The sequence below is a fragment of the Protopterus annectens genome, chromosome 4.part0 (genome assembly GCF_019279795.1).
Source record: "Protopterus annectens isolate FY-2018-M chromosome 4.part0, PAN1.0, whole genome shotgun sequence".
Classification (NCBI taxonomy): Eukaryota; Metazoa; Chordata; order Ceratodontiformes; family Protopteridae; genus Protopterus; species Protopterus annectens.
Window position 1 is genome coordinate 210,832,701 of NC_056733.1, and position 16,295 is coordinate 210,848,995.

At 43.9% G+C, this 16,295-nt stretch overlaps 1 protein-coding gene across 3 annotated transcripts in view; it reads right to left on the reverse strand.

Annotated features, from left to right (window-relative positions):
• PCYT2 (phosphate cytidylyltransferase 2, ethanolamine) overlaps positions 1 to 16,295 on the reverse strand; it is a 944,538-nt gene that overhangs the window by 534,055 nt on the left and 394,188 nt on the right. The gene's annotated exons all lie outside the window — the stretch shown is intronic.

Consider the following 16,295-nt stretch of genomic DNA (forward strand, 5'->3'; position numbering starts at 1 on the left):
TTAAACCTAGCACAAAACTGACAACCTGTGACGTCGTGGTCTGGGCCTAGGCAAGGAATACAATAAGAATGGAAGTCCTTATGAGGTATTTGCTTCCCACAAGAAATGCAATTGTTAACTTTTTCTGACATCAGACTGAGGCAAGAAAATGTTCCCCAACAGGGTACTTAGCTTTATTGAAGACTTCGGACTGAAATTCGATTTGAAAATCTCAGGTGTCGGCTGACCGGCACTTGCGAACTGCTTCTGCTTCGGGCACCGCGCGGCAAGAAAGACTGAAGAAAATGGCATTGGATGCCTCTTATATACCCCTGGCGCACTGACGTCAGGGAAGAAGCGACAGCAACTGACGCCGGACCAAGACTTTGGAACTCAGGCCGACTGCAGGACCGCCTGATGGCAGGATAACCCAAGTGTGATGACTGCAGCAGGGTAACATGATGAACATCCATGGATGACTCCCTTGTTTCAATTTTAATTGCATCTAGGATCAAAGATGACTCCCTTGTTTCAACATTTTTTTCTCTCTATAACAAAATCAATCTTTGTAATAGATTATGTAAATTAATTTAAATATCTGTAAGTATAATTGTAGATCACTGTGCTTTGTGCTTGGGTCATGACTGAAAGGGGAAGAAGACCAGCTCACTCAGCTAGTTAATAAATAGCAATGAATAAACAAATAAATAAAGGATCAAGTTGGTGACTTGAGTCCTGAGACACGAAAGGCGATCACATAATCAAATACTCAGGCACTGAGTATTAACTATCATATTCAGGCACTGGTTATCAAACTCAAATCCTTGGGCAGAAAAGGAAGGTCATCAAGCTATCAACTACTCTGGCAATGGTCATCAAACTCGAGTTCTGAGGCACAGAAGGAAGGAAGGATGGAAATAAGGTCAGTTAACTAAGCAAATGTGCTCACTTATATATGCAGAAGTAAATTTCTCTTACTTACTGACAAAAAAAAGACAAGCTGAACTGATACTTTTTTTGGAAATCATATGACACTGACCAAAAACAGCATTTAGTTTCCTGACTAGATCCTAGATCTAGTCATTACCAACATGAGTGACCAGTGTTCAACACCTGAAGTCAACGCCTCATTGGTCCAATCCGACCATAAGCTAATTACCCTAGATATCCACATCCTGCCCCCACCCCCCATTAGGGAAACCATGGTAAAAAAGTTCTCCAAAGCCAACTTCATGCTTCTTAAGACAGAAGTGGTTAACTTCATGACACCCATGCAGATGGACAATACAGTTACGACTACTGAATCCTACACAATTGCACTTTATAAGCACTTACATGAGTGCATGGATCGTGCTACCCCAAACAGAACCAAGACGCTATCCTCCAAAAAAAGGAAGCTAATCTGGTGGCCCCCTGCCATAAACAAACTGTACAACAGAAGGAAGAAACTGTTGCAAAAGAGAGTAAAATCCCACGAGTGGAGGAGCTCCCTGGTCAGCCTCAGTAAGAAGCTGCAATCCCTGATAAAATCCTCCAAAGCTAGTTAAGAAAATAAAATCGCCACTGATTCTAAAGACAACCACAAAGCATTCTATAGCTATGTCAAGAATCTCAATGGCAACACTCAGATTTGCTCTGAGTTACAGCACAATGGCATTAAATATACAGACCCAACTGATATTGCCAACATCCTGGCAGATAGATTCAGTGTAACTTTACCCCTCTCTCACCCCCTAAAGAGCCCATCTCTATACCGGAAGAATGCAAAGTTCCTGTAATCACGACTGCACAGGTAAAAACCACACTCTCCAAAGCCAAGAACACAGCATCCATGGGACCAGACAACATCCCAGGCTGCGTTCTACACGTACTACAGAACGAACTGGCACCCCACCTAGGTACCATGTTCAATCATAGCCTCACCTCAGGCTTTGTGCCTGCTGAATGGCGCACAGTGACAGTTATCCCACTCCACAAGGGGGGAGCCACCACGGACCCCGGGAACTACTGCCCATTAGCCTGACGAGCCTGGTCTGCAAGGCCATGGAACGTATCATCATAGCACTTATAAACAAAGACATTGGTAACCACCAAACTCTGGACCCCACCCAGTTCAGGTTTGTAAAAGGCAGATCATGTCTCCTAAACCTGATAGACTTATTTGAAGCAGTCACCAAAGCCGTAGACAAGGGTAAGGTGGTTCTCACAGCCTATCTAGATCTTGCCATGGCTTTCGACACCATCCCCCACTCTGGAATTATAGATAAACTCACTAAACTAGGTATAAATCCCTATGTCACAAGATGGGTTGCCAACTGGCTCACTGACAGAGCCCACAATGTGAAAGTAGCAGACTCCAAATTCGACTACAGACCAGTGACAAGTGGAGTACCACAGGGTTCAGTCCTGGGTCCTCTCCTGTTTGGTATCTACTTCTCTGAAGTACAGGCTAACACAGAAGGTCTTTGGCTAATGAAGTTCGCAGATGACTGCAAACTAGGAGCCATAATTGAAACTCCTAATGATGTGGATATCCTACAAAAGGGCCTCACTGAGACAGATGCCTCGTGTCAAAGCCATGGCCTCAAGCTCAATGCCAAAAGTGCATTGTCATCCCCTTTGGTAAAAACTCTGTACCCATGAACTACAACATAGGCGGTAGTATACTTAACACCAGAAGTGTGATAAGGGACCTTGGAACACAGGTGGACAGTAGTCTCTCCTTTGATAATCACATCGCCACAGTAGTCAGGAAATCCTTCTACATGGCACACCTCATCACAAAAGGTTTCTCATCCAGAAAAAAGAGGTCATTGTTCCCCCTCTACTCATCACTCATTAGACCCATTATAGAGTACAACACCCCTTTTGGTATGTACCTCACAAGACATTTCCAACAACTGGAAAGGCCGCAGAAATACCTCAGAAAGAGGATTATCGGCCTCAAACAGATGCACTACGCAGACCGTCTCAAAAAACTCCAGCTTTACTCTGTCGCACATCACCTACTCAGAGGTGATCTCTGCCTAACATTCAAAGCTATGTCAAACCCAGAGCTGTTGGACATGCTCCACTTAAAGAAATCCCAATCCCTCCGACCTACACGCTCTGGGGACCTAAACCTTGTCACCACAATAAACAGAACATGCCGTAGGGATAGATTCCTGTCCCAGAGACTTCCCATACTCTGGAATAAACTACCTATCTATATCAAACAAAGCTCCTCATTAGCACTCTTCAAGAAAAATCTTGATGATTGGATGGGAAATAGGAAATTTACCCCGGAGATCACCTCTGCGGCTCTGCTCGACAGTGGCACAGGAAAATAATTTTCTTGGGTGGCAAAAGCCAGGGTACCTTTTTGGCTGGGCTTATATAGGCCCCAAGGCCGATAGCCTAGTACCTACCTATGAACCTACGAACCTATGCCTTGTAAATAACAAACTATGGCTCTCTGGTGAGAGAAGAAGCAAAGGAGTATTGTAGCCCAACACAGTGAAGCTGTGCTGAAACCAGCATTAATAGTAGCCATTCATGGGACTCCCCTCTTTTCATCATTCTTGATAAGCTAATTCTTTATTTTCAGTAAGTACTGCTTGATTTCTTCCTAACTTTAGAATATCTGCCTAAATACTTCATCCTTAAATTTTCAGGATCTACGTATTAGTTTCCCCTCAAGTGTTTGGCAGTGCTCTGTACAGACTCAGACACTTTGAGTGAAAATTTTCTTGTAAAAGGCTTCAGTACTTAATATTTTGAGCTCATATCCAGGCATGTCTAAAGGTCAGTTCCCTGTGCTTTCTCTTGTCAACCTGGGGAACTTGGGCATCCTGAGGCAATGTAGCAACTGCCTCATGTACCCAGATAATCCTCTCCTCTTACCTCCTAACACTATGACTTGTGAGAGATGCACATATATAGCCAAATTGGAAGCCAAGCACTCTCCAGCCAAGACAGGATTAGCCAGTCAAGAGGAGAAGGTTAACACCTGCACCACACCACATTTAACACATAGCCTTCCAGAACGTACACCACCACAACCCTCACATTGCAACACAAAACACACACCTACTTTCATGGAGGTTCTCAATAAAAATCTGCCCAAACAACAGAGACTTCCAAGGCAGAAACGCAAAAAAAATCACATCCCAGCACAAACCATGAGACACATAGCTCACATAAACAGTGTGCCACTCAACCAAAGCCCATAAGGCAAAACAACTTACCCAATACACTAGTCATAGGTGACTCAATAGTAATGCACACTAATGTCCCACTCACTAGGCTGAATAAGGAGAACGTTATGGTCAGCTGCTTGTCAGGTGCCAGGATCCGCCACATAATGCACACACTTGTGTCAATCCACAACAGGTACAAATATGACTCTGTCACTGTCCATGTTGGTGTGAATGACCTGAGACGTACCTCCCTGGACTACATGAAAAGAGACATAGAGGAGCTCTCAGAGCATCTAGCTCAGGCAGGTATGACCCTACCTCTGAGTAGCATCCTACCATTACCCAGAATGATACCACAGTACAAGCAAAAAATGATTGACTTCAACAATTGGCTAAGTTTCTGGTGTCATTCTAAGGGGATCCAGTATCTGTCTGCCTGGGATGACTTAATCGACAAACCTCGATGCTTCGCCAGAGATGGCCTGCACCTGTCAGCCCAGGGATTCCAGACACTAGCCAATGCTCTTACCATCCCTACAGTGCCTTTTTTGGGCAATGTCCTGAAGACAAAATTGCCACCATAACAGCTACAAGCAAACAAAATCTGAGAGTTATGCTACTCAATGCTAGAAGTCTAAATCTCAAAAGGCACTTGCTCGAAGTACTCCTTAAAATGGAGAACATCGACATCTGTGCAGTGACCGAGACCTGGTTCAAGGCTCCAGAGAGCACCCTAGTACTACCATGCTATAATTCATGCCACACCTTTCGGCCCCTAAACCTGGACCGAAGCACTAAAGGAAGTGGTGTCCCCATATTCATAAAGGATATGCACACCTCCACACTAGTAGCCCAACATAATGCATCAGAGACACTTCAGGTACAACTAACACTGGGTAAAACTGCAATCCAGGTTGTAGCCTGCTATAGATCCTCCACCATGTCCCAAGACTCCCACTCCACATTCCTAAACACACTGGAAAATATTAGGGTACAACCCAATACCCTTACACTTGGAGATTTTAACTACCCCTCCATTAACTGGGAAAATTAATCATGTACCAAACACTTGCTCAATGTTTTCTGGAATTCATTAATTCCAGCGCCCTGGACCAACTCATTCTTACCCCCACCAGGGGTAGAAACATCCTTGACCTGATCATTACTAACATGGGTGACCGTTGCTATACACCAGTAATCAACTCCTCCCTGGTCAGATCTGAACATAAGCTAATCACCATTGATATCCACATCCCACCCTCACCCCCCCCCCCCAAAGGAAACCACTGTAAAAAAATTCTCCAAAGCCAATTTTGGCCTTCTAAAAACAAAGGTGGCTAACTTCATGACACCCATGCAAATGGAAAATAGGTGCATGACTGCAAGGAACGGGCCATACCAAACAGAACCAAGATGCACTCCTCCAAAAAAAGGAAGCCAATCTGATGGTCCCCCACCATAAACAAACTCTACAACAGAAGGAAAAAACTGTTGCAGAAAAGGGTGAATTCCCAAGAATGGAAAAACTCCCTTGTTAGCCTCAGCAAAAAACCGAGATCCCTCATCAAATCCTCTAAAGCTAGCTATGAAAACAAAATTGCTGCAGATTCTAAAGACAACCACAAGGCATTCTATAGTTATGTCAAGAATCTACATGGCAATACTCAAATCTGCTCTGAGTTACAGCACAATGGCAATAAATATACAGAACCAACTGATATTGCCAAAATACTGTCCGAAAGGTTAAGTGTGAACTTTACCCCCCTTTTACCCCCAAAAGGGCCTATCACAATACCTGAGGAATGCCAAGTCCCTATTATCACAGCTACACAGGTAAAAAAATGCACTGTCCAAAGCCAAGAATACAGCTTCCATGGGACCTGATAATATCCTTGGCTGTGTCCTACATAAATTACAAAGTAAACTGGCACCACACCTGAGTACCCTGATCAATCACAGCCTCATTTCAGGCTTTGTTCCTTCCGAATGAGGCACTGCTACAGTCATCCCACTCCACAAAGGGGGAGCGACTACAGACCCAGGAAACTACCGCCCCATTAGTCTGACGAGTCTGATATGTAAGGCTATGGAGCGCATTATCATGGACCTTATACATAAGGACATAGGGAATCTCCAAACTCTGGACTCCACGCAGTTTGGGTTTGTGAAAGGTAGATCATGCCTGCTCAACCTGATAGACTTCTTCGAGTTTGTCACCAGAGCAGTGGATGAGGGCAAAGTAGTTCACACAGCCTGCCTAGATCCTGCCAAGGCCTTCAACACCATCCCTCACTCAGGAATCATAGATAGTCTCACTAAACTAGGCATAAACCCCTATGTCATAAGATGGGTTGCCAACTAGCTCACTGACAGAACCCACACTGTGAAAGTAGCAGACTCTAAATCTGACTGCTGACCAGTTACAAGTGGTGTCCCACGGGGATCAGTCCTAGGTCCTCTCCTGTTTGGCATCTACTTCTCTGAAGTTCAAGCCAACACAAAGGGTCTCTGGCTGATCAAGTTCACAGATGATTGCAAAATGGGAGCCATTATTGATTCTCCAACTGATGTAGACATTCTACAAAAAGGCCTCACTGACACCAGTGACTGGTGCCAGAACCAGGGCCTTAAACTCAATGCCAAAAAGTGCACTATCATTCCCTTTGGGAAAAATTCGGTGCCCATGAACTACCACATAGGCGGTAGTCCACTAAACACCTAAGTCCTTCTATGTGTCACATCTCATTACAAAAGGTTTCTCATCCAGGAAGAAAGAGGTCATAATCCCTCTCTACTCGTCCCTCATTAGACCTATTATAGAATAAAACGCCCCGTTTTGTATGCACCTCACTAGACACCTACAACAACTGGAAAGGCCACAAAAATAAGTCACTAAGAGGATCTTAGGCCTTAGACACATGCCCTATACGGACAGACTCAAAAAACCCCAGCTATACTCTGTCTCTTATCGCCTACTTAGAGGCGATCTTTGTTTGACCTACAAAGCCATGTCTGACCCAGAGCTGCTAGATATGCTACACCGAAAGAAATCCCAATCCCTCCGTGTCACACGCCCCAGGGACCTAAACCTCATTACCACAATAAACAGAACATGCTGGAAGGGCAGGTTCCTAACCCAGAGACTTCTCATACTCTGGAACAAACTTCCCATTCACATCAAGCAGAGCACTTCACTGGCCCTCTTTAAGAGAAATCTTGATGAGTGGATGGGTAATAGGAAGTTCACCCCGGGGATCACTTCAGTGGCCTTGCTTGACAAGGGCACTAACTTTGGGCAGCATGATGCCAGGGAATCTTCTTTTTTAGGCTTATATAGGCTCCAGGGCCGTTAGCCTAGTACACGCCTATGAACCTATGAAAGAACATTTTTATTTTCTCCAGTACATTTTTACACACTAGCTTCTCCAATCTTCTAGACATTTTGCCTAAATATGCCACTGCAGCGCATGGCTAGCTCCCCTTTTTAAGCACAGTGTCTTGATATACATGCAGTGAGTTGAAAAGACCAAAGCATGAGCTGCAACTTTTTAAGAAATATGTTAGTCCTATATATTTTTTAACTTAAATGCAAAACTCCAATCAATGCAAGATTATTAAAAAAAAATCACAATCAATCATATCACAACAAGTTAGCAAGCATATTATCTATCTAATTAATGGAGATTCATACATACTCATATCTTTGCTACTTATTTTGCTGTCCCGTGTCCAACCATGAGGGAATTGAAGCACGAACCCCACTGGGGGGGGGGGGCAAGAATGTTTGCTTAGTCCTTAATGATGTTGAAGATATACTGTTACGATGCACACTTCACATAGCTGCACTTACTTCACCCCTCATTCCTGCCTTCTTAAGCTATGACATTTGGGTACAGTGCAAGCTAGACCTCTATAACTGGGAAGAGGCACCTTCCAATAATCACTGAAGGACTGCCTTGGCAAAAGTTTCCTTAATCATATACTATCTAATTTGTTGTACTTGGTAAATGTGTAGACTGAAAAACATGTACCAGGTTCCTCATTTTGTGAACTCCCATGAAAAAAAGGCACTACTGAAGCAGCTATTTCTTTAGAGGAAGGTTCTCCTACTGGGCTCTGCAAAGGTTTACAACCTCATAATAACAAAATACACTGCAATGTGCTTTCCAGCTGCGAAGAGAAGGTTCCCAGCAAGATTCCCAACAAACTGCTTGTTTGTTTGTGTCTTTCGGCTTTTCCTGGTTAGGGGTCGCCACAGTGGAACTCCGGTCCGCTAATGATTGGTAGTGGATTTTTACGTACTGGGTTACCAGCACTGACGCACAACCTTCAACGAAGGCACGCCCCATTCACGTATGCCTCCACACAGAAGACGCTCTAGCTGAGAATCGAATGAGACAACGTCTTGCTATGAGGTTGCTTTTCCTAAAAGCTTCTGTTCTACTAATATGAAAACATAAGCTATCTCCGAGGATCCATATGGCAGCAAACTCACTGTCCTGCCTTCTGTGGACAATCACAAAACAAAGCACACTAAATCTGTTAGTTCACAGCAATCTCTGGTGTAAGTGTAGGCATAAAGGAATAATTAGTAGCTAAAATAACCTTGCCCTTAAGGAAAGCAATAAAATAAAGAGAAGAACACACACCTTCCTGTAGTTCACAGACTCTCATGGTTGAAGTGATGGCCATCAACCGTACAGTCTTCTGAGATAAAATGTTTGCATTAGCTTCACCAGCTGGCTCAAAGTAGGATTTCACCACAAATTATACATCTCACTATACAACCACCAAACTCCTAGTCAGTTTTAATGCAACACCTTTCAGGAACAACTCACTGTCAAAAGAAAAGCTAGAGGAGACTGCCAGAGTAAACATACCGAAAAATCTGAATAATGTACTTTAAACGGAAACTAGGATAAATAATTACCTAGCAACTGAGCCAAACATCTAAAGATAAGAGGCATGGCCACTGAACAAAATCCTCACATCAATGCAGAAAGTGTATTCACTCTAACCAGAACTGCAGATAAACATCTTGCTATGAGTGACTACCTCAGCAGTCATAACATAACTGAGAACTAAGAAGAACCAGGTACAACAGCCTGCCTTGCTTCTGCTGGTAGAGCACATCCTTTTTGAAGGACAGTCTCTGAAGCCACTCTGAAAACCAAACTAGGAAATAGAAAAGTTGATGCCTAAATCATGAGAGTGTCTCTACAACCACCCTCAATCCTCTGTCTACTCTGCCAGGACTATCAGACTGAAGGAAACTGGAGAATAAACATACAGCACAGCCCTCTCTCTGCCTCCATAACTTTGTCTGGGCACAGAAGGTCATTGTCCAAAAACTCTTGGAAGTTGTGCATATTCTATAAAAACAAAAAGATCTCATTGGAGGATACAAAAATCTGTATCAACAAGGCAAAGACCCCTAGGTTCAGCTGATGCTTATTGATCCAGTGTCACAGTAACCTGCTTCAACTGTTTGTTAAAACACTCTGCTCATCTAACAGAGGATCAGTACCACATGGGTTCCCAGAGCAAGCATCAGATCCCAGACACTAATGGCCAGCATGCACAGCTAGTGTGAGCTAATGACCACTTTGATTTAAGTACCATACTACTGCGATACTACCCACGATTATCTCTGTGACTCCTCTGTGAACTGCCCTATGAAATTCAGTTATGATAATGAACACTACCAGAAGCTTTCACATTAATGAGAAAGTACAGTATTGTACCTACCATAAATGTAGATGTTCGAGTGTTCACACTGCTGCAGTCATTACACTTGGGTTATCCTGCTGTCAGGCGGTCCCACAGTCGGCCAGAGTTCCAAAGTCTTGGTCTGGCGTTGGTTGCTGTTGCTTCTTCCCTGACGTCAGTGCACCAGGGGTATAAAAGATGCATCCGATGCCATTTTCTTCAGTTTTTCTTGCCCCAGATGCCAGGTGCCCCCAAGTAGGCAGGCAATACATATTGCAAATAAAAAATATACATATAAAATAAGAACAATACCTTCAGTTACTAGCAAATACACCACAAAGGTTGTATAGGATAGAAAGGTATAGATAAGTCCAGTTAGTTTAGAGGGGATGGAGGGAGGGTAATCTGGACTGCAGCAGTGTGAACACTCGAACATCTACATTTATGGTAGGTACAAAACTGTACTATGTTCATCGTGTTACACTGCTGCAGTCATTACACTTGGGTAGAATCCCAAAGCTAAGGTTGGGTGGCTGGTCTATAAAGAGTTAGGATTGGCTATGAGGCCCTGCAGAACTGCAGTGGCAAATCCTGCTTTGGATTTAGAGTAAAGAGGCAGGTGGTAATGCTTGGTAAAGGTGTGCACTGAACTCCAAGCTGCAGCCTCCAAAATTTCCTTGGTAGGTACTCCTCTGAGAAAGGCTGTTGAAGTGGCTGTTGCCCTGGTGGAATGCGGCCTAATGTTATTTGGGACTGATTTTCCAAGCTGTGTGTAGCAGTAACAAACACAGTGTCCTATCCATTTGGATATAGTCTGCTTTGAGATAGCCTTGTCCTGTGATCCTGCAACATATGCTACAAACAGTTGCTCAGTTTTCCTGAAAGCTTTTGTTTTGTCCAAGTAGAAGCGTAGCTGCCTGTGTATGTCCAAAGAATGCAGAAGTTTCTCCCCTTTATTCTGGGTGTTTGGTTAAAAAGTTGGCAAATGGATGGTTTGGTTAAGAGCCACACTAGATACCACCTTTGGCATAAAGGTATGGTTTGTCCTTAAAGAAACCCTGTCCTGATGAAAAATTATAAAAGGTTCCACTGCCATTAATGCATGTAGCTCTGAGACTCTTCGTGCTGAAGTTACTGTCAGGAGCAGAGCTGTTTTCCATGATAAAAATTTTAGATCGGCTGTATTGGCTGGCTCAAAAGGTGGCAGGATCAGTTTTTCCAAAATGAAGTTGAGGTCCCAAGTTGGTGTTGGTGCTCTCAGGGGTGGTCTTATGTTTTTAGCCCCTCTGAGGTACTGCTTTAGCAAGGGATGAGAGAATAAAGGAGGATCTGTGTTGTAGTGTGCTGAAATGGCAGAGGCGTGGATCTTAATTGATGAGAAGGATAGGCCTCTGTCCAGCATCTCAGTTAAGTATTGTAAAATCTGAGGAATGTCTGGAACAAGAGGGTCAAGGCTTTGAGCCTGGTTCCAGGCACAGAATCTCTTCCATTTTTCTGAGTAAGCTTTCCTGGTGCTAGGCCTCCTGGCCTCCAAAATGACATCCATAACAGCTTTAGAGAGAGGTGTTGCCTGTTTGACTAATGAATCTGCCATGCAGCCAGGTTTAGGGTTTTGAGCTGACCGTGCAGGATCTGATTGCTTTGTTGAGTCAGAAGGTGTGGAATTTGAGGCAAAATCCAAGGTGGGCCTTGAGCTAAGTTCCTTAAGATAGGGTACCAGTGCTGGAGTGGCTAGTCTGGAGCAATCAGGATCATCTGTGTTTTTTCTTGTCTGGCTTTTAGGAGTACCTTTGAAAGAAGAGGCAGTGGCGGGATGGCATAAACTTTTAGGTTTTTCCAGCTGAACAAAAGAGCATCCACTTTCCATGTTTGTTTGTGAAAAGTCCTTGTGCAGAGTTTTTGTAGTTGGCAATTCAGTGGGGAGGCAAAAAGATCTATGTCTGGGCATCCCCATTTTTGCGTTACCATGCTGAAGATTTGTGGATTCAATTTCCATTCGTGAGGGTCCATGATATTTCTGCTTAGATCGTCTGCCAGAGTATTTTTCTTTCCTGGCAGGAACTGTGCTTGCAGGTGAACTTGATACGTTAGAGCTGTGTTCCACAAGGTCATGGCTTGCCTGCATAGGGGATAAGAATGAGTGCCCCTTGCTTGTTTATGTACCACATTACTGTGGTGTTGTCTGTCTTTAGTAATAATTGTCCTGGATGCAGAAGGTCCTTGAAAGCTGTTAGGGCATTTTGAACAGCCAACATCTCTTTTTGATTGATGTGAAGATGCATCTGGTCTGTGGTCCACTTGCCCTGAATGCATTTTCCTGCCATGTGTGCTCCCCAGGCGTAATCCGAAGCATCTGTTGTTAGAGTCTGCCTGGCTGTGGGGAGGGTAAAAGGCTGACCCTTGTTTAGGTGACATGCCAGTCCCCACCATCGAAACCCCTGTTATAGGCAGGGAATCATTGGTATTACTGCTTCTAAACTGTGAGAGTGTTGAGTCCAAACACTTTTTAGGTACCATTGTAATTTCCTCATATGCAGTCTGGCATATGGTATTAGTAGTATGCAGGATGCCATGAATCCTGCAGAATTTTTCATGCAGGGAGCTGGGACTTTTTTGCCAGTAATTGAAAATATTGAGTTAGTTGAACTTGTTTGTCTGGCGTGGGGTAAGCCATCTAGGCCGTTGTATTTAAGCTGGCACCCAGGAATATAATCTGTTGTGAGGGCACTAGTTTTGACTTCTTTTCGTTTACTGTGTACCCTAGAGAAATTAGCAACCTTTTTACAAACACCAGATGCTGTAGAAGAATGTCCTTTGTCTCTGCTTGAATGAGGCAGTCGTCCAGGTATGGATATATTTGAATGCCTTTTTGTCTGCAAGATGCAATTACTGGTGCCAGGCACTTTGTGAAGACCCTGGGCGCAATAGATAAGCCAAAGGGCAGTGCAGAGAATTGGTAGTGCATTGTACCAGCTTTGAATCGGAGGTATCTTCTGCAATTTTGTCTGCTAGGGACATGCAGGTATGCCTCTTTGAGGTCCAGAGTAATAAGCCAAGCCTTCTTGCCCAGCATGGGTAGAAGCTGCTGTAATGTCAACATTCTGAATTTCGGAATATCCAGGTAAGTATTTAGAATTGAAAAGTCTAGTATGGGCCTCCAGGCCTTGTCCTTTCTAGGGACCAGGAAGAGTCTTGAGTAAAATCCTTGTCCTTGTTCCTGTTGTGGTACTTTTTGAATAGCTCTCATGTCCATGAGGGCTGAAATTTGTTTTTCTGCCTCTGCCCATTGATTTTATGGCAGGTCTCTGCATTCCTTTTAGCCTTGGTAAAGTATGAAAGTGGAACTTGTAACCTTGAGACACAATATTCAGAACTCATTTGTCTTGGGTGACTGTTTGCCAGTTTTGAGAAAAAAGTGCTAGTTTTCCCCCTAAGGGGGCTTCCAAAAGGGAAGTGCTCGGCGTACGAAGAGAGAAGTCATTGTGACTGTTTCCTGTAAGGTTGAGACTTGTCCTCACCTCCTTTTGGGGATGAGGTGTCCCACTGTCGTTGTCTGTTTGAGCCTTGGGGTTGAGATCTGCCTCTTGGACGTCTGTATCTGCTTCTCTGTGGCCTGTCTGACACTGGAAAGGATCAATTCTTTGTTGGCCAATTTCTGCTAAATCGAGGTGGCTGTACCTGTAAGAAATCCTTGACTGTTTGCATAGATTTAGCTTTATCCTCCATTTTCTTTAACACCTCTTCTGCCTTAACACCAAACAAGTTATCATGCTGTAAAGGAGCATCCGATAATTTTGCCTTAACATGATCAGGTAAACTCTGTTCTTTTAACCAAGCATGTCTTTGAATCACAGAACCTGTAACTGTGGGGGCCTCTAAAGAATCAAAACCACATTGCAGAGTATGTTTTCCCACCTGTTCAACTGCATGCAATAAATCCTGCATTTCTTTGCAATCAGGAGCTTCTGAGCTTGCAAGCATTTTCTGTTTTAACTGAGCCATTAAATATTGTTGGTACTTAAGCATGTGAAACTGGCAATTTAAAGCCCTTACTGCTAAAGTTGCAGAAGTGTATACTTTCTTCCCCCATCTAGCCAAAGCTCTGGAATCTCTGTCAGAGGGTACTGGATTTTTTGCAATGGAAGCCTTAACCCCTTTTGGACCCTGGGAAATAGTTTCTGGATCAGCAGAAGGGTTTTTATAAAGAAACTTGAGAGTCAGGGACTCTATAATACCCATCTGGCTTGGCTGGTGCAGGGGGCAAAGAATCAGGAGATAAGCTGAATTCAGAGAACACATCATCCACAATATCTAGCACAGGCGGAATAGCCAGGGGCCTGTGCTGAGGCAATAAAAGGAAATCCCTGAGCCTTTTCTTGGATTCTGAGTAATCCTGGCTTTCCCAATGGAAATGCTCCCTCATATGTAAAGTTTCCCCAAAAGAATAATCTTCAGGAGGAGAGGCTGAAGGGATAGATTCTTCAGCATCAGAGTCCTCATACGGGAGTAGAGAGTATCCCTGGTCTGAAGAGGAATCAGAGGAAATGGAAACCTGATCAGAGGAATCATAGTCTGTATCCTGCCTAGGCCTTTTCTCAGGAGGGGGATGGGAACCCCTGATTAGAGTAAAGAGGTCTTCGGCCATTTTAAGCATCTGTTTCTTAGAAATGGAGGACTGTCCAGGAGAATGCTGTACTTGCTTCTTTGTCTTTAATGGTACTTTTGTCTTGGCTGTTGCTTTAATGGTAAGTTGTGAAGGTCTGAAAACACCCTCAGAAGCCGATGCCTGCTCAGCGGCTCCAGACCCATCTGAGGGATTAGTTTCCATAGGCCCAATACCTTGAGTTTCCAGAGGCCTAGTTGTCTCCACGTGGAAGTCAGAGGCGGCCTGAGGCTCTGAGGTAGCGGGTGTCAGGGGCTGCGAAAGCGCTTCACTGAGAACCGGCGACTGGCCTAGAAGAGGTTTCGTCATCAGTTTTGGACCTCGGATGTCTGTCTTTATCCTTGTTTTTGCGTTTTTTCGGTATTGCGGTCGTCGGTTGATCCGACGGCATAGTATAATTGAACCTTCAGCCAAAGTAGTGCAAAGCAAAATCAAAAAGTCTTTTTATAGTGCGTTTGTTAAATCTAGCACAAAACCAACAACTAGTGACGTCATCAGGGCCTAGGCATGGAATACAGTAAGAGTGGAAGTCCTTATGAGGTATTTGCTTCCCACAAGAAATACAATTATTAACTTTTTCTGACATCGGTCTGAGGCAAGAAAAAAGTTTCCCCAATGGGGTACTTAGCTTTATTGAAGACTTCGGATCTGAAATTCGACTTTGAAAATCTCAGGAGTCGGCTGACCGGCACTTGCGAACTGCTTCTGCTTTGGGCACTGTGCGGCAAGAAAGACAGAAGAAAATGGCATTGGATGCATCTTATATACCCCTGGCGCACTGACATCAGGGAAGAAGCGACAGCAACCGACGCCGGACCAAGACTTTGGAACTCTGGCCGACTCCGGGACCGCCTGATGGCAGGATAACCCAAGTGTAATGACTGCAATAGTGTAACACGATGAACATCTCCAAAATGATTTGGTGACCACATTCCTTAAACTGAGAAAAACTGCAAAGTGGCCTCTCGTCTCATATCCATTCCTTCCCTGGCTATCAACTGTTGCTGAGGTAGATCCTTGAATGTTTGATGGAAGTCTGAATCACTGGATTGCCAACTGGCTCACAGACAGGACAGAGGAAATCAAAATATGGGAAGTTGCCTCCACAAAGAGACCAGTCACCAGGGGAGAGCCCCAGGCTTTTGTGCTAGGACCGTTTTTGTTTGGTATTTACTTTTCTGAAGTAAAGGTTAATATTAAAAGGCTCTGGATGACTTACATTTACAGAAGACTGCAAGCTAACAGTCACTGAATCCCCAAATGATTTAGCCATTCTGTAGGAAGGTCTGTCCCAAATAAATAACCAGTGCCAAAAGCATGGACTGAAACTAAATGCAAAATAAATGCATTACTGTATCATTTGGGAAGTCATCTATTCCAGAGAACAAATCATGTTACATTGACAATACACCTCTAAGAGTTGACCCAGTTGTTCGTGATTTGGGAACTTATGTGGACAGTGACCTAACTTTTGACTAACACTTGTCCATTGTTGTAAGAAGGTCCTTCTATACTGCACAGCTTATTAACAAAGGGAATGTGTTTAGATATAAGGATGTTATTATCCTACTTTACTCAGCCTTTATTAGGCCAGTATTTGAATATAATGCCCCCCTTTGCCATGTATCTGTCCAGACACATGCAACAACTGGAAAGCCCAAAGAGATACCTTACTAAAAGGATACAAGACCTAAACAACATGTCCTACATGGACCGACTCAAAGTCCTGTCACTATACTCGGCATCCTACAGACTGCTAAGAGGTG